The 23,745-nt window shown below is 44.3% G+C and overlaps 1 protein-coding gene across 6 annotated transcripts in view; it reads right to left on the reverse strand.

The window, feature by feature from the left end:
• The window catches only part of LOC132881984 (polycomb group RING finger protein 3), a 182,903-nt gene extending 160,065 nt beyond the window's left edge, over positions 1–22,838 (reverse strand). For 2 of the 6 annotated variants that reach the window (XR_009654093.1, XM_060915118.1), the window contains exon 1: positions 22,741–22,838. The gene's annotated coding sequence lies outside the window, so the exon portion shown is untranslated. Of the gene's footprint in view, positions 1–6,876; positions 7,021–15,837; positions 16,168–16,453; positions 16,590–22,740 lie in introns of those variants that run through there. The other 4 variants (XM_060915120.1, XM_060915121.1, XM_060915123.1 and 1 more) reach the window with 4 other exon arrangements.
• Between the last annotated feature and the right edge of the window lie 907 nt (positions 22,839–23,745).

Here is a 23,745-nt window from a genome sequence, read left to right on the forward strand (position 1 = left end):
AAAAACCTTGCGTTGTGATTGGCGGGCACGATTTGATGCCCGGGGTGTTTTGTTTATATGGTGCGAGGCTAGACCCACTCGCTAGGCAAAAATATTTTTGGCCGCTAGGCGGGTGGGTCTAGTTTACTAGGCTAGTTCCAACACACATAATGCATATTATTCTATCCACATTCACTGGATATGAGCAACCGTGAGCCCTGACTGGCTACTCTACTACTAGGATATCAGCTCACATACCATGAGTAGAGCAAAACAAAATGGCAGAGCATGTTGCTGAACCAACCGAGGATGAAATAAAAACACTACTTGAAAACAAAAACCCCAAAAATTGTTAAGTGCTTAAAAGAAACAGAAAAAGCTAAAAGAATGTGGGATTTTTTCTTTGTCCCCCCAAAAATATCTCCTGTTCCACACTCCAGCCCAGTCGGTGATGGCAACGCACCTTTAAGCTGGTTTGACAACTGCCAAAAAAACTCTAAAGAAGAAGAAAACCCCAAATAATACAAAAAAGGCAATAAAATATGGAATAAAAGTATGATGGTAAGAACATCTCATCTCATCTCATTATCTCTAGCCGCTTTATCCTTCTACAGGGTCGCAGGCAAGCTGGAGCCTATCCCAGCTGACTACGGGCGAAAGGCGGGGTACACCCTGGACAAGTCGCCAGGTCATCACAGGGCTGACACATAGACACAGACAACCATTCACACTCACATTCACACCTACGGTCAATTTAGAGTCACCAGTTAACCTAACCTGCATGTCTTTGGACTGTGGGGGAAACCGGAGCACCCGGAGGAAACCCACGCGGACACGGGGAGAACATGCAAACTCCGCACAGAAAGGCCCTCGCCGGCCACGGGGCTCGAACCCAGGACCTTCTTGCTGTGAGGCGACAGCGCTAACCACTACACCACCGTGCCGCCCTGGTAAGAACATATCTTTTTTATTTTCAAGAATTATTATTATTATTAGAGCATTTTTCACAAATTGCTACTGTCATTTCGCCGGTTTGTTTACATTCTAAGTGGAAATTATGTTGTCGGATGTTTTGTATACAGTTTTTATTTATCGAATTTGCAGAAAATAAAAATAAAATTGCTCTGTTTCTCAAAATCCAGTGAATGTAGATAGAATAAAACAGTTATTCCACTCAATCTCGTCGTACATGGCTTATAGCCAACTTGACACTATGTACCTAGTCGGCTATCAGCTCATGTACGACTCGATTTTGTGGGATAACTGTTAAATATTTTTTGTAATATTGCCTAACCTCACGGTGGTGTAGTGGTTAGCGCTGTCGCCTCACAGCAAGAAGGTCCGGGTTCGAGCCCCGTAGCCGGCGAGGGCCTTTCTGTGCGGAGTTTGCATGTTCTCCCCGTGTCCGTGTGGGTTTCCTCCGGGTGCTCCGGTTTCCCCCACAGTCCAAAGACATGCAGGTTAGGTTAACTGGTGACTCTAAATTGACCGTAGGTGTGAATGTGAGTGTGAATGGTTGTCTGTGTCTATGTGTCAGCCCTGTGATGACCTGGCGACTTGTCCAGGGTGTACCCCGCCTTTCGCCCGTAGTCAGCTGGGATAGGCTCCAGCTTGCCTGCGACCCTGTAGAACAGGATAAAGCGGCTACAGATAATGAGATGAGATGAGATTGCCCAACCTTAGCACACAAACTAAAGCTATAAGTTACACTTAAAACTGACACACACACACCTTAACCACACGTACTACACAATGTACATGAGCTCCGTCTGTGCAGTTCAGCAACACTTAAGTATAAATTGCAGCATGCAGGCTCCTGTGACTCAGGATATTAGAAATATCCCCACCTACATTTAGGTAGTGGGGGAAAAGAGAAAGTACCATGAGTGTATTTCCAGAAGGAGATAATGAGCAAGCTGGTGGATTGTGGGTTTGTCACATTCAGACACGATGAAAGAGATCAATACAAAAAGCGTGACTTTTTTCATTACCGATAGCTTATCGTATCATTTATCAGCTGTACACAGTGGCACACAATGTGCCTTCACGAGATAAACAAACTGACACAGAGCTCTGTCAGTGACCCTGCTCCTGTCGTGCTGAAAACAAATAAACAGCTTCATCAACGCTTTCATTCAAAACATTCATGCATACAAAAAGGCTTCCCAACACCTACACAAGCCACAGAAGGAGAGGAAGAGGCCCGCAGCACGAGCGCAACACTGAGCTCCATTAACTCACTGCTAGACGGCACTCACTGACACTTTAGGCTTTGGTGATATCATGAAATATCATTACATCACTGAGCATTTGGAACAGCATTGAACGCTGCCCTTTGACACTGCACCCTCTCACACAACCTCAATCTGATTCACCATTTCATATAACTACTGTAATACTACTCTAGATCCACTCAACCAAGGAATAAAACAACAGGAAGTGCTGTCAAAGGGAAATAATCAACAACGAGTGGTGTGATGATTTGGCACCCACAAGTTATTTTCATACGATAGCACATTCAGAAGTCTCTTAGTGGATCAGCTGCAAAACAATTTACGTTAAAGCAGCTATATTCCATCATTTTCTCTTGAAGTTAATAAGACAGAAAAAAAATGCACCTTTTTACCAATAAATTGCACCGGTCCTGAAAAAACTCCATCATGGTAGAAAACTTAATGTAACAGCTTTACTGTTACAAAGCACCGACACTGGAGTTCCATTAGTGTTGTAGTATTTGAGATTGGTTTTGGTCTCAAGACCACTTTTTGAAGGTCTCGGTCTCGTTTTGGAATTCGCTGCATGTTTACTCAGTCTCAGATATAGAGAGGACTCCGGATTTTATTTCAAGACCGGTCAAGACCACAACTGTGGGGATTTCACTAAATTGCCTATGCACTGTCAGATTTATTTGTCAACACTGTTACTGTGATTGGATGGCACGGTGGTGTAGTGGTTAGCACTGTTGCCTCACAGCAAGAAGGTTCTGGGTTCAAGTCCAGCAGCCAGTGGGGGTCTTTCTGTGTGGAGTTTGCATGTTCTCCCCGTGTCCGCGTGGGTTTCCTCCAGGTGCTCCGGTTTCCCCCACAGTCCAAAGACATGCAGGTTAGGTTAATTAATTGGTGGCTCTAAATTGGCCGTAGGTGTGAATGTGAGTGTGAATGGTTGTTTGTCTCTATGTGTCAGCCCTGCGATAACCTGGCAACTTGTCCAGAGTGTACCCCACCTCTCACCCACAGTCAGCTGGGATAGGCTTCAGCTTGCCTGCAACCCTGTACAGGATAAGTGGTTATGGATGGATGGATGGATGGATGGATGGATGGATGTTACTGTGATTGGATGTAAAACTTCCTCCTTCAAATGGAACCAATAACATGATTCATTGCCAATTTGAAATTTTTCTTCCTGTTAATGGCTGTCACCCCTCCCCCACCCCTTCACACACACTGGTCTGGTCCTGGTCTTGACTCGGTCTCGCCCTGTCTTGGTCTTGACTTGGGTTCAACTCTTCAAAGTCTTGGTCTCATCTTGGTCTCAATACACTTTGGTCTTGGTCATGACTACAACACTACCTTCCATAAATATTAATGAAAGAATTGGCACTTGAGCAGAGGGACGGCAAGATTCACCGATTAGCATCAGTGTACCAGAATAAAAGTTCATGATGTGATCGCCCCGATTTAAAAAAAAAAAACAAAAGTGTACGTTGGATACAATTTGGGATGCGTCATTTCGAACACCCTTGCATTGGTAAAATCCAATTTTTTTAGTTAATTTATGATTTGCTGTCTGCTTAAGAAGAACCAAATGAATAAAATCAAACTATCTGTACCATACTGAATTACACAGCATCATATTCTTTTGCATCACATTGTGCTGAATCAAATTGTGTCAAATTACACTGCATCGCAATAAGGGTGAATCATATCACCTCGCGTTAGCAGTTGCTTCATATGTATCTTTAACGTATCGGATCGTTGGCAACGCATCGAGACACGCATCAGTGATGGAGACGCACATCCCTACTATAGGAACGATCCAGGTGAAGTTGCAGCTCGTAATTCCCCATCTACGATTAATAAAATCCCCCAAAAATTGACTCGTCAAGCAGTTCCTTCCCCATTTACAGAGGGAAGTCAAATCGGCATGGCTGCTCACACTGTGAACAGTGTAAAGTCCCCCTTCTCTACTTTTTAATGAGCAGTAATCACTTTAGATCAGTATATAGACACAGTTACATGGTTAAATTGAAAACACTGACCATACTGAACACTGTTTTGAGATGGTAATCATCAATATTAGAGTTATCACTAATGTTAACCAGCTAGTTTTTTGCCAGGCAACTCACTACTGTCCGCTGTTGTTTCTGTGCTGCAGTTTCAGTGCAAAGTGTTGGATGGGAGTTTAGAACAATACCAGGAACCACTCAGGCCTGGAACTAAGTGGACATGCAGTTAAAGTAGCTTTGTATAAGTGTTACACACACACAAAATAAAATAAATAAAAAAAGGCCACTTTCAGGGCGGCACGGTGGTGTAGTGGTTAGCGCTGTCGCCTCACAGCAAGAAGGTCCGGGTTTGAGCCCCGTAGCCGGTGAGGGCTTTTCTGTGTGGAGTTTGCATGTTCTCCCCGTGTCTGCGTGGGTTTCCTCCGGGTGCTCCGGTTTCCCCCACAGTCCAAAGACATGCAGGTTAGGTTAACTGGTGACTCTAAATTGACCGTAGGTGTGAATGTGAGTGTGAATGGTTGTCTGTGTCTATGTGTCAGCCCTGTGATGATCTGGCGACTTGTCCAGGGTGTACCCCACCTTTCACCCGTAGTCAGCTGGGATAGGCTCCAGCTTGCCTGCGACCCTGTAGAACAGGATAAAGCGGCTAGAGATGATGAGATGAGATGAGGCCACTTTCACTGAGGATTCCAAGTTTTTCTCTTCCTCACTTCTCACATTGAACATCCCATGGTGGTAAATGACATTATTACTACTTGACAATTATCACTGACAATCGGTTTTGTAGTCGAGTCACTACACCTCGAATCCGAGTCCAGTCTCAAGTCCCCAGTGTTCAAGTCCGAGTCAAGTCCAAGTCAATAAAGAAAACTGAGTCGAGGCCGAGAACAAGACTCCAACCACACCATTTGATGGTGCCTGTTGCTGCCTTTATGTGAAACCATCTCTGCTACTGTGTTGGACTAACGTTCCTGCTCAACCACCACATTTCAATTCATAGGCTACAGATAAAAAGCTTGTTCATCGCTCAGCAAGCCCCGCCCACTATCAACAGGGCAAATAATATGAGAGACGGTTAACACGAGCTAGTTCAACGTTCAGCAAGCAAGCCCTGCTATCAACAGGGCAACAAACATAGCGTGTCACTTCCTTCTCTGGGTGGAGTCGGACCAAATGACGATTGAAATGTGAGGTTGTCCCCGTCATCTCCTTGATAGTTCTTCTACATATGGAACACACAGCAGTGCATTTTTTCCCACTGCACGAGAAGTCTGTATAAGCAAGCGGACAATCCTAGCGGCTTCTCTCCAGGCATTTTAGCGCCATTAATGTTAGTTTGTTCCTGAACGTGACATATGAACAGGTGAATGTGCACTCTCTTGCACGAAATTAGTATAAAAATTAATGTCGATATAAATATCTTATGCCAAATTATTATGGCATGTTACAAAAAAATAAAGAAAAATAATCGGAGTCCGAATGCAGTTAATGCACGAGCCCGAGTCCAAGTCTGATACCCCTTTACCACCAAATCAGTTCCAGGGCTGGTTCGGGGCCAGTGCTGGTGCTGGTTCACAACTCGTTCAACTTGCGAGCCAGCTGAGAACCAGTTTGCTTTTCCATCACTCACGGTGCTAAAAGAAGACATGTCATTACGTCGCTGTATACGTCAGTTACGTCGTTGTATACGTCATTACGTCGCTGTATACGTCAGTTACGTCGCTACGTTTGCATAAACCTTGGCGCGAATATCGAAGCAAAAACAACGCGGAAGAAGCAGCAGCAACAACAATAATAATAATGGTTGACTTCGTGTTTGTACAGCTGCTGCTTCTCGGCGCTTAAAAATGGCGATCTTTCGCGGTCTTGTTATTGTTGTTGGTCTTAACAACTCCGCCCCCCCGCTGACGTAAGCAGTTCTTTCCTCTGGCCCAGCAGAGAGTTGGTGCTAGCCTGGAACCGGTTTTTCTGGCCCAGAGCCAGTTCTTTGTCAGTGGAAACAGAAAACCCGGTTCCAAACTAAGCACTGGCCCCGAACCAGCCCTGGAACTGCTTTGGTGGAAAAGGGGCATGAGTCATCAGTGCTCAAGTCCAAGTCAAGTCACGAATCCTTAAACTGAGGGCATGAGTCGTACTCAAGTACTACAAGCCTGTTGAAAAGGCACCATTCATCCGACCAAGCGCATTAATATACACCTGCGATTTGAATTACAGCCTGTATGACTGTCAGAGCTGTGCTGTTATAGAAAATTACTCAACCCTTCCAAATGAATCAACCTTAAATCAATCAACAAACAAAACCAAAGTGTAGGCTTTATTTATGACAAAACTCCAGGTAAATGTCTCGCTTTGTCTCAACCAACACCTGTGTGAACTTTTAAAGAAGAACTTCACCCAACATGGACTGTATCAACAAGAATCCAAATCAGCTGCCGGTGTTGCCTCACTCCTGACCACAGGCTTTACCCGTTTGAGAACTCGCTTTTCATGACACGCAGTGAACAAGCAGACTGCACAAACAGCTTTGTTTCAACTGAAACCCTTTCAGCAAGTCAAAAGTGGCAAAAACACAATCCACACCAAAGCCACGCCTCCTCACAACCCACACATCGACCTTCACAAACCAGTGCACAACACAACACGCAGAGGGAATCAGATGAAGAAAATCAAACCTGAAGCCTAGCCTGTCTGTCTGTCGTTGGTCCGTCAGTCTGCTCACACTGATCATGCTCACTTTTTATCCACGGTTCTTGATTTGCTCATACACTCCTACATAAGCAAGTCACAGCAACGTACTGAGTAATAATGTGAACGGTTGCAGCAGACTACTCTTCAAGCTTCTGTATTAGGACATAAATGTGGGTTTGGAAAAGCAAAGCTGACGCTAGTCACATTTCAGCATTTCTGGATTCTGTACCAGTCATCTCTGGAAGATTTAAAGGTGACATATTATACCTTTTTTCCACAAGTTGGCACAGTTCCTTGATGTCTTAATGAAAGGTCTGTGACATTCTTGGGTCAAAAATCCACAAAAGCTAAATCGCCACAGCTCCCTTCTCACTTGATCTAAACAGCCCTGTTCAAAACGGCTGATTTGAGAGCCTGTTCCTTTAAATCAGCCTTTCTCAACCGGGGTGCCGTCTGGCTTCATTAGGGGTGCCGTCAAAAAATTATATATTCTAACATTGAAATAAATAAAATTAATTAAAATTCCAAAAAACGATAGCTACACTAACGCAGATCATCGCTAGCCTGGGCCCGCCCATCCTAAGTGTGACGCAACATGAGGGCCTGTTGCGAGCTTAGTCTGGCCAGGCAAGCTATCTACAGCTCTTCCAAGCTCCCGAAAAATCGGGAGCCTATCAACTTTGAGCATCTCCAACGGCCCTGGGTAGAGGCGTGTTCAAGGCACTGACGTAGTAGAACTGCGACCGGAAGCCATAGATTGTTTACAGAATCTATGCCGGAAGCGCTTCATTCACTAGAAACATTACGAACATGGAGCAAGTTCTCATTGAAAACGGAGCAAAGAGCAGCCCTGGAGGTATTTATTGAAAGGAAGGACGTTTTCGCCTTGCTCCCGACTGGCTTCGGTAAGAGTTTAATCTACCAGTTAGCCCCGTCGCGTCACATACGTCAGAGGAAAGAGTGATGTGATTGGTTTAAGCTTCGTCACAGCCTTTTCTGGCTTCGACCAGTAGCAAACTGAGGCATTTCAGGGAGGCGGGTCAACCACGCGCTTTGGGAAACAGTTGGGCTTAATATCTTTGCCAGACCAAATGCTCGCAGAGCTTTGAAGTCACGTTAGCCAGACTAGATCATCGCCATCTCATGCATCAGGCCATCCTTAAAAAAAAAAAAAATCCGTGTCCTGTCCACCGGGTGAGCAAAAAAATTCAGTCGGGAGGGAGGGATTTTTTTTTTTTAATATATGGATGGATAAGAAATTGCAATGCTGTGTTTGCTTTTTCTTTCAGTACTTTTTTATTACAAAAGCAGACACATTTAATAAAATATGACAGTTTAATCAACTGAAACTTGTACAAAAACTTTAAGTTAGCATTTTAAATGCTGACTGCAACATTTTCAAAACTTTTACAAAGGTACTTAAAATGTCCGACACACGGACTTTTTGTAGTTCTAAATCGAGCATTAGGCCTAGTTCGGATGAAATTACACTATTAAAATGATCGCTGAATGATTTGTTTTTCTGAATCTTCACTATTTTGTTGTTCGCTAGAATACCATTTTGCGATTTCACACTTAAGCAAATGTTTGAAAACTCCGGATCTCCTTCCTTCATGGTGGCTGCCATTTTTTTGTGCCGCACAGCGCATGCACAGAGCTGATTCGATTCTATATTCTTTTTTTTTAAGATATTTTTTGGGGCTTTTTTCACCTTTATTGGATAGGACAGTGTAGAGACAGGAAATGAGCGGGACAGAGAGACGGGGAGGGATCGGAAAATGACCTCAGGCCGGAATCGAACCCGGGTCCCCGGATTTATGGTATGGCGCCTTATCCACCTGAGCCACAACGCCCCCTCAATTCTATATTCTGCGCGGAATGCAGGGCTTTCCACAAGCACCGGCTGCCGGCCAGACTGCCGACTACACAATTAAGTCCAGCCGGCTACTTTAATGACTATTATTTCTGTAGCCCACAGGCTCTAAATATTCATTTTCGATTTTAATAAAATTAAATGTTTATCTAACGGACTGGCAATAATGTCAAACTGAACCGCACTCATTTAAGTTGTGATTCACGCTGTTTGTACCGATAATAACCACAAATTCCCCGCCGACTTCGTTGATCAAGGGAGAGTAACTCATCCGCGGCCCCGACATGCGGTGTGTGCGCGCGCACTCGGCGGAGGCAGTAGTGTGTCGGAGGTGACATCGGAGGGAACAGAAGCAGAGATGACGCTTATTTTGTCTCCGGTAAACCAGTCTTCTCTCGTTCAATTACGTGCTGGCATCAAGAGACACCGTTGGTTGTAAATGAAACCAAACTGAGTGGCTGGAGTGTATTTTCATACACAAATGGAGAAATGCTCGCTGAGTGTTTAATTGTGTAGCCCCACTGCAGACCGTTGTCGTTGTTAATTCATAGCATGCTCAGCTGCGTGAATGTGTCATGCACCGAAAATAAGAGATTTACAAGCCAGGAACGCCTCATGATGCAATACGCAAGAAAAGAAAGAAGATTTACTGCCATTTTACTTTGTATTTGAGTAAAGTGAATAAATAAATGGTCTGTGGAAAATACATTTAATCCTGGGAACTGCGTGCACAGGAGTTTATTTTGTGTTTACTCCCCCCTGGCTGGCTACTTATTTGTCATGGCTGGCTAGTATGAGCCTTAGTGGAAAGCCCTGGGAATGCATAAATGTCAAGTTCGATTTTAGATTTACGAACCCGAAAAAAAATGTCGAAAAACCAGCGTTAAAAAAAAAAATTCAACCACACAAACGGCACTCACCCGGCCGGTGGACCGGAAACAGAACATTTTTTAATAATGGCCTCATAATTTCTTACGGCCCCCTTTCCCATGTCACAATGTCACTGCCGGGGTCAGCGTCACTGCGTATATTTTACATGGGGGTGCCTTGAGAATTTGCATACTTCTGAAGGGCGCCGTGACTGAAAAAAGGTTGAGAAACGCTGCTTTAAATGCTAACGAGCCACTGTTTACTCCACTCCCTCTTCTGTTAGCCAGTCAGGTAGCACTTTTCTCAAGAATATTCATTCACAAAGGTAGCTCTCAAGCCATGAGTGGAGATACTCAGATGAAGGGGCGGGATTATTCTAATGAGCTCCACTTGTGACATGGAAAGTGCAGCCGAATCTGAACGGCTTGTCGAAGCTCACGTTTTCTGAAATTGGCAGAACAAAAGAAACTGACTGGATTGTCTTATTTCAGAGTTTGTGGATTTGTAGGCACTCCAGATACCTAAATGTATGTGCACAAGCACTGAAATAGTGAGTTTTCCATAAAACGTCCCCTTTAAAGCAAAGGGTCCTACAGTGCATGTCCAGGAAACTGTAGCCTGGAGCAAGAAGACATGAATACTGCTTCTCCTGCCTGGTTGGTCTTCCAGCATCGGTCATTATATCCTTACAACTGAATGAGAAAACAGTGGCCTGAGTTGCCTTCAATTAACCAGAGTGAACCGACATCATGGACATGTACTGACACATAAATCTTGCATCTAAACCATGTGTTTATTCACCGTCACACTCTCGATTCTCAGATTCGAGTACAAATACGATAAGCACTACATTTCTTTCCATCGTATTTTGCAATTAAGCAAATCTGCACCCTGAATAACTTGCACATTAAAATGGATCCTCCAGCGGATTTACTCTTAAAATAATGTTAAGTAAAAGTATTTGTAGATTTCAACAGTCAACCATTCGTTTCCGGAGACCAAATAGTGTTCTAGAAAAATTTATTTTTATTAAAATACCAGATGGGCCTCCTGTGAAAGTGACGTATGCAATGACATAGCGTAGTGCAGACCTGGGCGTTTTACGGCCCGCGGGCCGCATCCGGCCCTTTGGTTCATTCTGACCGGCCCGCGTAAGGTTAATTAGAAATTACAAAATAAACGTATTTTCTAATTTTACCTCATGCATGGACTGAATGTGCATTGCTTTTATTTTGAAGTTGTGTTCAACAAAAACGCAATGCGCGCGACATGAAAATGACATGAAATCCCACGAAACCTAATCCCGTGATAACTACTTCCGTAATTTATCCAGACCAAGCACAAACTTGTACGTCATCCTTCAAACGGTCCAGCCAATCACATCGTGTGACGTCACCAGCAGGCGCCGGAGCCGATCTCCGCGAAAAGCACCAAATGAGGTGATTAGACTACAAATGTGGGCATCATTATTATAATATGATGTATCTTGCTTGATATTTGGAGTAGAAAGACAATATTGTGATGTCTTTATTGTGTTTTGGGGTGAATGTGACTGAAAAAAAAAACATGGTACAAACGTTCACATTTTGTTAACCATTGTTTTGGGAAATTTGATTGAATAAATGACATTTTTTGTAAGGCAACCTTGTTTTTTCCATACTCTTACCAGTCTTAGCAGCTTGTAAAAACAATGTTATTTACTGCTTTATATAAAGAAATACAATTAATATTATAAAGAATTTAGTTCAGCCTTTTGGTCCGGCCCTCCACAAAATTTTCTGTTTCTCATGTGGCCCCATGGAAAAAATAATTGCCCACCCCTGGCGTAGTGGAAGCTTGAAGCAACTCAGCTGTTTATATCAGCGTTTCTCAACCTTTTTTCAGTCACGGCACCCTTCAGAAGTATGTGAATTCTCAAGGCACCCCATATAAAATATACGCAGTCACGCTGACCATACGCTGACCCCGGCAGTGACGTTGTGACATGGGAAAGGGGGCCGTGAGACAAATTTTGATGATGCATGAGGCGACGATGACCTGCATTAGTGCAACTATGGTTTTTTGAAATTTTAACTCAATGTTAGAATATATAATTTTCCCTGTGATGACCTGGCGACTTGTCCAGGGTGTACTCCGCCTCTCGCCCGTAGTCAGCTGGGATAGGCTCCAGCTTGCCTGCGACCCTGTAGAACAGGATAAAGCGGCTACAGATAATGAGATGAGATGAATATATAATTTTTTCACAGCACCCCTAACGAAGCCAGACGGCACCCCGGTTGAGAAAGGCTGATTTATATCCTCTGCTTCCATCATGGTTTTGCTAGTTTTACAAGTATTTTTACTGAATTTATAGGTTTTTAAATAAGTACGCCTCATTGAGCAGCATATAAATGCCAAAATGATGCTAAAAAGAAGGACGAGAAGATATCTTTTCACCATTTACCTGGCCAGAACTGTCCAACTATTCACAAGAAATGGATTCGTGCCATCGGAAGACCTCAAAACAATCTGCCTGCGATGGCTTACTTATGCTGCGAACATTTTGAATCATCCTGTTTCGATGAATCGACAGAATTAAAAGCAAGATTAATGAGGGCTTCCAGAATAAAACGAAAGAGAAGACGATGCCGTGCCAACAATATTTGCCCATCGTTCACCTCCAAAAGTACACCGATGCAGTGTTGAGTGGCAACAGAGACAACACCACCAGGTTCTACCATGATTCTTTGTAGTATACAGGGATGGATCCAGCCCAAGAATCTGACAGAATTCTGCACATTTGCAGAAATATTTTCACTCATTTTACCAGATCGCTACGAATTTTCACAGGCGCGTAGAGCACACCGAGCCCTTTCCGAAGAGGGCAGCCACGGCCCGCTATGACCGCGGATCAGCCCGGTCTGTTGGTTGAGCGTGGCTATAACCCATGTAGCCGGCTAGCGGTAAAGTAAACAAACACCCCATGATCTTTGCCAAGTGGTGCACATATATTTCTGCACGTGCATCGGTCTGGATCCACTCCGGTATATTATCGGTGTCTTGCCTGGTGAATTGTAATCGGCATTCCGATGCGTTTTAGGTTCTTCAGCGTATACTGGAAGAAAATACGGCCAACAAAGAAAACACTGACGTTAAAGAACGATCACCAACAGATCAAGAGATGGAGCATTCAATTCAGCTTCAGGTACAGTCGACTATACTCCAGATAAGAAAATTACTCAAAACATTTTGCATGAAACTCACTCATTTGAAATTTCTGAAGTTTTATTTCATGGTAGTTTCAGTTTCATTTATGTGCCCGGAACGTGAATTGACCAGAAAGAGGGATATTGGAGTGCAAACAGATGAACCAGTCAGTGTTAAAATCCAGACAGAGACAGTTATCTTCAAAGACAAGATTATCCAGTGTTCTTTGTTGGGAGATGAAAGCGTCTCATTAGATGATTCGTTTGAACTCTACTAGCAAAACCACGATGTAAGCAGAGGATATAAACCACTAGGGCTGGGAATCGATCCAGATTTCCTGGATCGATTCGATTCCGATTCATAAGGTCACGATCCGATTCGATATCGATTTACTTAGATATTGCTGGATTGTCACTTTAAAGTAAAAACTGTCCTTATTGACAGGAACAGCCCAATATGTGTTTGTGCATGCAATTTAACACCAAATGCCTTCTCCAGTGCAGTCTGATTCGCCGCAGGTTTAGCTGAAACTGTGTCGGCGTGGTGCCTGGATAAGTGGTTGCGGAGATTGGTTGTATTGCCACTATATTTTACCTCTATGTGGCACAGTTTGCACACTGCTTTTGTTCTGTCGACTTCGTCTCTGTCCTCGTAACGTGTGAATCCAAAGTAATGCCATACATCAGCTTTCAGGCCAGGCGGTGATTTTAGCTGTGCAGCTTCAGCCATCTCGCGTTTTTAAGTTTCGGTTTCGTTTGCCGGCATCCGCTTTTTATAGCGGTCCTTGCGCGGTCGAGAAAATAGTGCCTATAGCCACCTGGAAGAGATCGATCCACACATTTTTGAATCGATCTCGTATTTTTTGAACGTGAATCGATATCGGATCGTGGATCGATCTTTTGAACCCAGCCCTATAAACCACCGAGTTGCTCCAAGCTTCCACTACACCACGTCATCACATACGTCACTTCCACGGGAGGCCCATCTGATATTTTAATAAAAATTAATTTTTCTAGAACACTATTTGGTCTCCGAAAATGAATGTTTGACTGCTGAAATCTACAAATACTTTTACTTAACATAAGTTTAAGATTAAATCCACTGGAGGATCCCTTTAACCTTTAATAACTAACACATTATCTTCAACAGTGTCCAAGATTTAATTAACAATGAAAAGTCTGAGCTACCTTTTTTAGTTTAAACTTCTTTTATCAACATGGTGGTTTGTACTTTGGTAACTCCGGTTCATAGTTTCGTACATTACCCACAGTACCATTCAACTGTCTGCTCATAGTGTTGCCAGTGGGATTTAAACAACAAAGAAAACGCCCCTTCAACTCGGTATTCCAGCACGTAAACTCGGGATGGTCTCCTCAACCCCAAGTTCAGTAAGTGACATCAAATCAACATGGCTGCTCACAGAATCAACAGTAAACAAAGTAGCACTTCTAAAGTAGCTTGTTAAAGGAGAACTGAAGTCATTTTTAAACTTGCTTTATTTCTTAAATTAACGTGTTATTCAATTACGTTTTCGGTTTTAGTAACCTTAACATGTTGAATTTAGTTCATTTGGTCCACGGCAGGCGTCGCTTATCCGCGCAATCTTCACAAGACTTGTGCAAGACTTCGAAACGTGAAGTGTCAGCGCTGCCATTTTGAAAACTGTTTTCCAAACGAAATATTGCACAAAAACGAGTTTAAATGATGATTACTGCCTACTTTTTTCAAACTTTCCTGATTGCTATCAAAACAAACAAAACTTCCGGCTTGTTTACATCACCATTCGAAAGCGTGTCTTTCGACAATGTTGGCAGATGTTGGTTACTTTGATTTCCGCTGTACGTTTTACTTCCGTCCTACGATGTCTTGCACAGGTCTCAGCGAATCTCGTTTACGGCCATTGCTTTGACATATGGACTGATGTATTATTCTCATCTCATTATCTCTAGCCGCTTTATCCTGTTCTACAGGGTCGCAGGCAAGCTGGAGCCTATCCCAGCTGACTACGGGCGAAAGGCGGGGTACACCCTGGACAAGTCGCCAGGTCATCACAGGGCTGACACATAGACACACAACCATTCACACTCACATTCACACCTACGGTCAATTTAGAGTCACCAGTTAACCTAACCTGCATGTCTTTGGACTGTGGGGGAAACCGGAGCACCTGGAGGAAACCCACGCGGACACGAGGAGAACATGCAAACTCCACACAGAAAGGCCCTCGCCGGCCACGGGGCTCGAACCCGGACCTTCTTGCTGTGAGGCGACAGCACTAACCACTACTCCACCGTGCCGCCCTGGACTGATATATTACATAGCATATTTCAAACACTCATAACTTGCTATAGCAGTGACACAATAGCTATCAAAAATGCATTCTGATATGTAATAAAATGAGATAAATAGAATTTTGATGATAAAAAAAAATTTGCCTTCAGTTCTCCTTTAAATTGATCACACTGACTATACAGTTGGAGTTTGCATGTTCTCCCCGTGACCGCGTGGGTTTCCTCCGGGTGCTCCGGTTTCCCCCACAGTCCAAAGACATGCAGGTTAGGTTAACTGGTGACTCTAAATTGACCGTAGGTGTGAATGTGAGTGTGAATGGTTGTCTGTGTCTATGTGTCAGCCCTGTGATGACCTGGCGACTTGTCCAGGGTGTACCCCGCCTTTCGCCCGTAGTCAGCGGGGATAGGCTCCAGCTCGCCTGCGACCCTGTAGAACAGGATAAAGCGGCTACAGATAATGAGATGAGATGAGACTATACAGTTCACCGTTTGCAGAAGGTTTACACACATCAGTCGTAACAGTTAACTGATTAGCTTGTCACTAACACATGGAGACCTCCCTCGATGTTTTTTTTTTTCCCGCAGAGGTCAGAAATGACATATTTCCAAGTTCCGACTTCCCACTTCTGAGGTGACACAAATACAGCATTAGCCCTCACTTCATTTCTACCTAAAAAAAAAAAGAGGGTGATGTGGGAGCACTTTATTCTGCTCAGCTCGCTCACCTCTTCATCTGTACGCTCTGCTCAAAGAGATCAGGTTCCAAAGCTTCGGCTTTCATGCTAATGCCACCATTAATGCCATCGCACTTGTAGCCAACTAGACGAGCTGAGTCTCTACTGTTAGTCAGCATAACGGCATCATGTACTGCATTCCTGAACTCTGAGTTTACGGGCTCTGCTACTTCTGTTTTGGATTTGTCATTTTGTGTGGTGATAAACATCGCTTTAAAAAATGGGCGCGATGGCAACAGAAAGAAAGTTACCCTAAAGTTCAACGTTTTCTCCGATAAACATCTCCATGTGACAGCAGACAAGCTCTAACTTCATACAGGGATAACAAATTTACAGCACCAGAAAAAAATTAGCACCAGAATTGCTAAACACATCATAAATATTTCAACGTATACTCATTTAGTGCATTCTAAAGTGGAGTTTTACTTTCAGGGAATGCTTTCTTCAGAACCAAACAACAAACCTTACCAGCCAGCTGTCTTTCCAAATTAAACATCGAGCAACTCACAACTCACACCACTGTCATGTTCCCTCCACTGGTTTCCTGTCGCTGCACACATTAGATTGAAAACCCTAATGTTCGCACTAATCAAATCCCGAACTGTACCTCAGCATTCAAGCCCTTGAGCCAAAAGGATAGCTTGATTTAAACAGCCTTGAAAACCTGAGAAAGATGAGCCTGAAGACTCTTCTCTATACCAGCACCCAAGTGGTGTAATCAACTCCTCCTGACTGTCTGAACAGCTGATATCCTAGCTGTCTAAAACACAGGCTGAAAATTCATCACAAACAGATTACATGTCTATACAAGTTTACATTTCAGCACTGACGTTTGGGCCTGTTTGGACTCTTCAGGTTGGATCAAAAATCAAGAAAACGTTCGCTCATGAACCCCAACAGGTTTCCCTAATGAACAGGGCTCCAAGGGTTCGTAACTGTTTTCCAAAAGGGTTCCAAGTCATAATCTCATTATCTCTAGCTGCTTTATCCTGTTCTACAGGGTCGCAGGCAAGCTGGAGCCTATCCCAGCTGACTACGGGCGAAAGGCGGGGTACACCCTGGACAAGTCGCCAGGTCATCACAGGGCTGACACATATACCCCTTTTCCACCAAATCAGTTCCAGGGCTGGTTCGGGGCCAGTGCTGGTGCTGGTTCACAACTCATTCAACTTGCGAGCCAGCTGAGAACCAGTTTGCTTTTCCATCGCTCACGGTGCTAAGCGGAGCCAGGTCATTACGTCGCTGTATACGTCAGTTACGTCGCTGTATATGGAAGTTACGGCGCTACGTTTACATAAACCTTGGCGCGAATATCAAAGCAAAAACAACACGGAAGAAGCAGTAGCGGCAACAATAACAATAATGGATGACTTCGCGTTTGTACAGCTGCTGCTTCTTGTCGCTTAAAAATGGCGATCTTTCGCGGTCTTGTTATTGTTGTTGGTTTTAACAACTCCGCCCCCCAGTGACGTAAGCGGTTCTTTCCTCTGGCCCAGCAAAGAGTTGGTGCTAGCCTGGAACCGGTTTTTCTGGCCCCAGAGCCAGTTCTTTGTCAGTGGAAACAGAAAACCCGGTTCCAAACTAAGCGCTGGCCCCGAACCAGCCCTGGAACTGCTTTGGTGGAAAAGGGGCAATAGACACAGACAACCATTCACACTCACATTCACACCTACGGTCAATTTAGAGTCACCAGTTAACCTAACCTGCATGTCTTTGGACTGTGGGGGAAACCGGAGCACCCGGAGGAAACCCACGCGGACATGGGGAGAACATGCAAACTCCACACAGAAAGGCCCTCGCCGGCCACGGGGCTCGAACCCGGACCTTCTTGCTGTGAGGTGACACCGCTAACCACTACACCACCGTGCCGCCCTTAAGTCATAATCTAAGAACCCTTAATGACTGAACGAATCGTTAAGGAACCCTCAGAGTGTAGCACAGGCATTTTTTAACCATTAAGGAGAGAACATTGATTTCACTCTTACAATTGTAAAATATAATATTGTGTAATCATGTGAAAAAGAGCAACATGAAACGTATGAAGGGGGAAAAAAAACAATTTTTTTCTGTATGGAAAGCAGACAACTCACCACTTCAACACATTGCTTCAGACTTTATGCATCCCATGAACCAAACTGATAAACAGCAGTTAGGGTTCAACTGTTAACTAGCATATAAATCAATACTTTCACTTCAGGAATCCTTGAGTTCATTAAACTGGACCTTTAACATTAAGGAGATCAAATCCAAATTATACACTGCCAGTTTCACTCTATCAGGCCCAAACATGCGAAAAGATGACCGTATGCCAAAATTGAGATTTTTTTTTTTTAATCAGGAAATCAAGAATGAAGGACACACACACACACACACACACACACAGAGATCAGCCAAAACATTATGACTACAGACAGGTGAAGTGAATAACATCGATTATCTCATTACAATGGCACTTGTCAAGGGGAAGGATATATTAAGCAGCAAGAGAACAGTCAGTTCTTGAAGTTGATGTGCTGGAAGCAGGAAAAAGAAGCCAGTGTAAGGATCTGAGTAATTTTGATGAGTGCTAAATTACAACAGCTAGATGACAGGGTCTGAACATCTCCAAAATAGCACTTCTTGTGGGGTGTTCCCAGTATGCAGTGGTTAGTATCTACCCCTGCCAAAAGCAGTCCAAGGAAAGACAACCAGCGACAGGGTCACAGGCGTCGAAGGCTTGTTGATTCACATGGGGCACCAAGGCTAGCCCATATGGTCCAATCCTACAGAAGAGCTACCGTAGCACAAACTGCTGAAAAAGTTAATGCTGGCTAAAACAGAAGTGTCAACTGTAACTTTTTCAGCAGTTTGTGCTACAGTAGCTCTTCTGTAGGATGGGACCATATGGGCTAGCCTTGGTGCCCTATGCGAATCGATGACCCTTTTGACACCCATGACCCTGTCACTGGTTGTCCTTCTTTGGACCACTTTTGGTAGGTACTAACCACTACATCCTGGGAACACCACCCCACAAGACGTGCCGGTTTTGGAGACGCTCAGACCCAGTCATCTCCATCACAACTTGGCCCTTCTCAAAGTCACTCAGATCCTTAGTTGATCCAACACATCAACTTTATAAACTGACTGTTCTCTTGCTGCCTAATATATCCCACCCCTGACAGGTGTCACTATAATGAGATAATCAGTGTTATTCACTTCACCTGTCAGTAGTCATAATGTTACGGCTGATCGGTCGGTCGGTCGGTGTGTGTGTGTGTGTGTGTGTGTGAATACATACACAGTACTGAGCAAAAAAGTCTTAAGCACCTTTTTTTTTTTAAGTACAAACTTTGTTATAGATTTTATGCCTTTGACATTAAGTCAGCACAAATCATTTTAAGATTTCCAAACATTATTTACATTAATTTCGTGCTGGAAAACGAAAGAAAGCTTCATGTTACGCAAAAGGCCACTTCTATCCATTATCTGTAGCCGCTTATCCTGTTCTACAGGGTCGTAGGCAAGCTGGAGCCTATCCCAGCTGGCTGTGGGTGAGAGGCGGGGTACACCCTGGACAAGCCACCAGGTTATCGCAGGGCTGACACATAGACACAAACAGCCATTCACACCTACGGTCAATTTAGAGTCACCAGTTAACCTAACCTGCATGTTAGGTTAAACGGAGCACCCGGAGGAAACCCACACGGACACGGGGAGAACATGCAAACTCCGCACAGAAAGACCCTCGCCGGCCACGGGGCTCGAACCCAGGACCTTCTTGCTGTGAAGCGACAACACTAACCACTATGTCACCGTGCCACCCTGCAAGAGGCCACTTTTCTGACAAAAACATTGAAGGCTGTTGGGTTTTGCTGCAAACATAAGAAGAGTGTGAGACCATCAGAGAAAACTTACAGCTCATTTTCTTATAAAACTGTACAAATTACACCTGAAACTCTCTCTCTCTATATATGAGTGATTCCACGCTTATGGGTACTGAAATGGGGACATGAACTTATTCACCTAAAACCATTTCTTTTTTTTACCATCAGGTCACAAAACATGTAATCTTTAATGAATGATATGTTAAAAGATAACTTTAATTTTCTGAGATGTAATAAAAACATATTTATATGCGAAAGTCAAGCCTATGAGTTCCAAAATGATGTCTGTTCCATTACTTCTGTTACGACTGTCCATCTCGCGTCTGTTACAAATTAATTACAATCTAGCTATATACCATGTTAATCTTATTGAAAGAATGTGTATGTTTATTCTACTACACATGTTTATTAATTATATTTGCTAAAACATCACCTTCCTATGTTTCAAAAAGTAATTCTACATTGTTAAAATTGAGAATATATATGTCCACAACACTTCTGTTACGTTCTGACTTTGGCATATAAATATGTTTTTATTACATCTCAGAAAATTGAAGTTATCTTTTAACATATCATTCATTAAAGATTACATGTTTTGTGACCTGATGGTAAAAAAAGAAATGGTTTTAGGTGAATTTTTAAAAATAAGTTCATGTCCCCATTTCAGTACCCATAAGCGTGGAATCACTCATATATATATATATATATATATATATATATTTATTTATTTATTTATATATTTTTTTTAAAGCAAAGGGACGTTTCATGGTTAGCACGGTCACTTCACAGCAAGAAGGTCCTGGGTTCGAGCCCAGCGGCTGGCAAGGGTCTTTCTGTGTGGAGTTTCCCCCACAGTCATCCCAAAGCCCTACGGTGCCGATATCCGTTTCCATAGCCCTCGGCCTCTCGTCTATTACATAGCTAGGGTTACAGTGGGGGGCTAGTCCTCTGGTAACCACAGGAGTTTGACTACCCACTCGCATCTGTATTGCAGCGCGCCTTGCCAGACAGCAGTAGGTAGGGTGTGAATGGTTGGTTGTCTCTATGTCAAGTCAAGTTTATTTGTTTTGCGCTTTTAACAATAAACATTGTCGCAAAGCAGCTTTACAGAATTTGAACGACTTAAAATATTAGCTAATTTTATCCCTAATCTATCCCCAATGAGCAAGCCTGTGGCAACAGAGGCAAGGAAAAACTCCCTCAGACGACACGAGGAAGAAACCTCGAGAGGAACCAGACTCAAAAGGGAACCCATCCTCATTTGGGCAACAACAGACAACATGACTATAACATTAACAGTCCTAACATAAAGTCAGCTTCGTTGATGCTATAAACTCCCCACTGACGGAAACCCGAGTGCAAAACCGTTCACAACAACCGCAGTCCCAAAGTCAGCGAGTTAACTGCAGTTGAGCGGCACGGTGGTGTAAGTGGTTAGCACAGTCACCTCACAGCAAGAAGGTTCTGGGTTCGAACTCAGCGGCTGGCGAGGGCCTTTCTGTGTAGGGTTTGCATGTTCTCCCCGTGTCTGTGTGGGTTTCCTCCACAATCCAAATACACGCGGTTAGGTTAATATGGGACGGCCTTGAGCTGAGGTGCCCTTGAGCGAAGCACCTAACTCCCAACTGCTCCCCGGGCGCTGTTAGTATGGCTGCCCACTGCTCTGGGTATGTGTGTGTGTTCACTGCTTCAGATGGGTTAAATGCAGACAAGTGTGTGATGAATAAAGTTGTGCTTTCTTTCTTCTCAACTGCAGCCCGAAAGTCTATGTGTCAGCCCTGTGATGACCTGGCAACTTGTCCAGGGTGTACCCCGCCTCTCACCCGTAGTCAGCTGGGATAGGCTCCAGCTTGCCTGCGACCCTGTAGAACAGGATAAAGCGGCTAGAGATAATGAGATGAGAACATTTTCTGGTTAGCACTGTCGCTTCACAGCAAAAAGGTCCGGGTTCGAGCCCCGTGGCCGGCGAGGGCCTTTCTGTGCGGAGTTTTCATGTTCTCCCCGTGTCCGCATGGGTTTCCTCCGGGTGCTCCGGTTTCCCCCACAGTCCAAAGACATGCAGGTTAGGCTAACTGGTGACTCTAAATTGACCGCAGGTGTGAATGAGAGTGTGAATGGTTGTCTGTGTGTCAGCCCTGTGATGACCTGGCGACTTGTCCAGGGTGTACCCCGCCTTTCGCCCGTAGTCAGCTGGGATAGGCTCCAGCTTGCCTGCGACCCTGTAGGACAGGATAAAGCGGCTAGAGATAATGAGATGAGATGAGTTTAATCTTGACATGTGTCTGTATATATCCTCCAAGACCTTCATGACGATGCTATGCTTCCAGCCAAACTTTAGGGCTGGGGATTTAACATGGTCGTTTTTATCGCTGTGGTATTTTCGGTTCGATATATCGACACACCGGCGCCTGATGAAGAAGGAAGCCCGACTTGTTGGCTCCAACATATATTAGCACAAGCTGCTGAAACACAATCGGCTGCTGGTTTAGACTCCCAACTTTGTTTTGTCCGAACTTTATTTTTGGTTTAAGCACAGATCATATGCGTCGAATCCCAACTTTTAACAGCATGAAAGTAGTAGATGGTGGTTCACCGACTGCTTTTCTTCTTCTTCTTCAAGAACATTCCAGGCTAAAGGGAAAAGAGGACTGGTTTCTCCAGCAAGCCCCACCACCACACACACACACAGAAAGACAAGCCGTGCACGGTGAATCCACACAAGGACACACTGAACACCTCACTGACCAAAGCCTTGACACTACAATCAACACTTTAACACGGCTGTAAAGAAAAGCCGAGCCTGGTATTAAAGTGCTGGGCCCGGTATCGCCATCCACAGCACGACCACATCGGCACCTACACACACACACACACGGAGCCTATAACAACACGTATAGCATGCATAGCTGCCATCAAGCGGACAAGAAACGGAGAATACATTAAAAAAACTCCTCGATCAGAACCCAAAACCTGACAAAAGACAAGTTCATGCACTGCCCTGTCTAGATTAATCCAAGTTAAACAAACTAACCTGTGTATTAAGAGAGCGCGCGGTTGGATGTTGGGTCGAATCCGAGTTAAATCCACTATCAGTAAAACAAAGAGGCGAAAATGCACGAGCGGTTCCGAAACAGGCCGAAACCACGGGGGGGGCCAATGCGCATGCGCGGAGCTGCAGTTTGAATGGGGGAGGTCAGGAGTCCTGTATTGAAGTGCATAATTCATCTCATTCATTTTATAAAGTTACATCTATCCTCTTTAAAGGAGAGATGCTGAGTAAGAAATATCTTGTTGGAAACAGAATGATATGGCTTTGTTTTAAAAATGGAAAACACGGTGGTGTAGTGGTTAGCGCTGTCGCCTCACAGCAAGAAGGTCCGGGTTCGAGCCCCGTGTCCGCATGGGTTTCCTCCGGGTGCTCTGGTTTCCCCCACAGTCCAAAGACATGCGGGTTAGGTTAACTGGTGACTCTAAATTGACCGTAGGTGTGAATGTGAGTGTGAATGGCCCTGTGATGACCTGGTGACTTGTCCAGGGTGTACCCCGCCTTTCGCCTGTAGTCAGCTGGGATAGGCTCCAGCTTGCCTGCAACCCTGTAGAACAGGATAAAGCGGCTAGAGATAATGAGATGAGATGAGACAAATACATGCCACTATCCATCCATCCATCCATCCATCCATCCCCACTTATCCTGTTCGACAGGGTCACAGGCAAGCTGGAGTCTATCCCAGCTGACTATGGGTGAGAGCCCATAGTCAAGTTGCCAGGTCATCGCAGGGCTGACACAGAGACAGACAACCATTCACACTCACATTCACCCGCATGTCTTTGGACTGCTGGGGAAACCAGAGCACCCAGAAGAAACCCACAGAGACACGAGGAGAACATGCAAACTCTATACAGAAAGGCCCCCATTGGCCACTGGGCTCAAACCCAGAACCTTCTTGCTGTGAGGCGACAGTGCTAACCACAACTGTGGCCATTGAGGGATGGTGTTCATGTGGCTTTATGATCATTTTGGACTGTACTAATATTT

This window comes from Neoarius graeffei, chromosome 2, assembly GCF_027579695.1.
Source record: "Neoarius graeffei isolate fNeoGra1 chromosome 2, fNeoGra1.pri, whole genome shotgun sequence".
Classification (NCBI taxonomy): domain Eukaryota; kingdom Metazoa; phylum Chordata; class Actinopteri; order Siluriformes; family Ariidae; genus Neoarius; species Neoarius graeffei.